We start from the raw sequence: 2,183 nt of genomic DNA, 5'->3' as shown, positions 1-2,183 counted from the left end.
TTGCTCCCTACGAATACGATTACAACTTCAATATATCGTATGGGAGAAATTCCACATATGGAGTTTGGTGGACCTCTATTATGTTAAGATACAAGATCGAATACAAAAGCATTTCTGTTAAACTTTTAAGCGTTCGAGTTTAGTGTAAATTAAGTCAGATCAGTTCACAAGACCTTCCTATTCTCTTAGTGAAAAATTTGATGATAAAGTTGATTTGTTGGCACTCAATATGATTAAAACCCAGTGAGAAAGATTCGAATGGGGATTGATAGAAAATTATCACTTACAAGACTATAATTCTTCCCAATTAATCAATCACAGCTCTACAACACAACTTCAACTTTTACTACACGCCATGCTACTTCAAACCATGGCTTCCAGCTGACAGTCGTGACGTCATAGATATTGAACCAATCACCAACACGTGTTTCATTCACTGCTATTTCAAATGAATATATATATTTTGATCAGAAACACGCCCAACTCTCAATCACATGGATAAAATATGAAATTGTTTTAGTTCCATACAAGTAGTGGGATTGCAACAATATCAGGACTAACTGGAACCGTTTCAAGAACATTATAACTCTTTGACTCAAACTCATTTTGGTAAGTGATTTTAAAAGTTTTTTTTATTACTTTTGGTAACTTAGTAACACTGAAAATTACTTGGAAAGTTTGGAAAGTTAGTTTTTGTTCATCTCATTAAAGAGTTCTACTGCGTTTCGGCAATTTTACATCAGGTATAAAGGGTTTGTTACTTCTGAATCGAAATTGTTAAAATGACTCTTTGAATTGTTAATAGGAATAGGTTCAAGTCTTTATCAATTCAAACAAGACGATTTTCTATATAGCTTGTGTTATACATGTCCGCCAATTAATGTACTGGAAGAATTGAAAATGTTTTCTGCAAAACATTAGGTTAACATTCGAACAGATTCCCCATGATTTTATATGAGTAAACAGACATAGTTGGTGACTAAATTAGCAGATCGGAAACTTTCTGAGAGTTGGACAATGTCAAAATCAAAAAGTTTTCGAAATAAGTTGACAATCGTTAAATATCAGAGACTTGGCAACATTTCTGAGTTCCGTTTATTGTGGTAAACTGCATTTCTACATTTCAAATATTTATGACACTTTCATTAAAAATCATATAAAATGTCATAATGAGTGTTTGTTCAGTCTATTAAAAATCCACATTATATTAATGTTTTTGTCGCTCAATTTGTTAAGTTAGATAATGATCTTTAATGATTAATATATTATAGTAATTTGTCACAGGAAAGCATTGAATGGTTTACATCCCTTAACCGTGAGCATTAAATGTAACTATGAAAACTGATATTGCATCGCTGTATACGAGCTGCAAATATTGTTTTAGAATCAACGGTATCAGTGACGCTTTGGGTCTGGGTTTGTTTTCACCACAATGACTACGAGCTCAAAACTGATACACTTTGATAATTTGTCATAAACTGTCATCCTTACCTTTAAAATCGTCAACAGATTACCGATTACCGATTACCGAGTTGCTGGTTAGAGGGGTTAATTAACTATAGGTTTGCCACTTAGGGGACTTAGATAGTGGATTGCGGTTTATAGGGGTACCAGTTTATTGAGGGTCTCCTACGATAGATTACATAGTGATTCGATTGTGACTTTTGAAATATGTCGAAATGGTGGGGTTCGGTTGGAATGGGTTTCACTGTATAGCGCTTGAACTATACTATTTCTCATTTAGAAAATATGTTTTTTTTACCCATAAAAGCGGAATATAAACCTCATACGATCGCCAACACAATTTACCTTAATCTAACTGGTATTATTTTTGTAGGAACGACTTCATTGAAAATGCGACTCCAGAGCGTACGATCTTAATGTAAGCTCTAACTTTCAACAGTAGTGTTCCTGTTAGAAATGTCATTATAATGAGAACAAACAAACGATATGACTATAAATACTACTAGATTATCCAGGTTAGGGCTTTTGACCGGTCAAAGCCTGGACCACAAAGCGTTTTAAACCGATCAAAACCGTCAAGTTAGTAACAGTTGGACTTTGGCAGTGAACATTACATACTATGAATATCTTTCAGGTATTTATTCATTTTAAATGATTTTAAACAAAAATGGTAAATTAGCACCACCAAAATCAGATTTATTTTAAGTATAAGATACTTC

The sequence above is a fragment of the Lottia gigantea genome, assembly GCF_000327385.1.
Source record: "Lottia gigantea unplaced genomic scaffold LOTGIsca_2, whole genome shotgun sequence".
Taxonomy (NCBI): domain Eukaryota; kingdom Metazoa; phylum Mollusca; class Gastropoda; family Lottiidae; genus Lottia; species Lottia gigantea.
Note: the sequence above shows the minus strand (reverse complement) of the source record.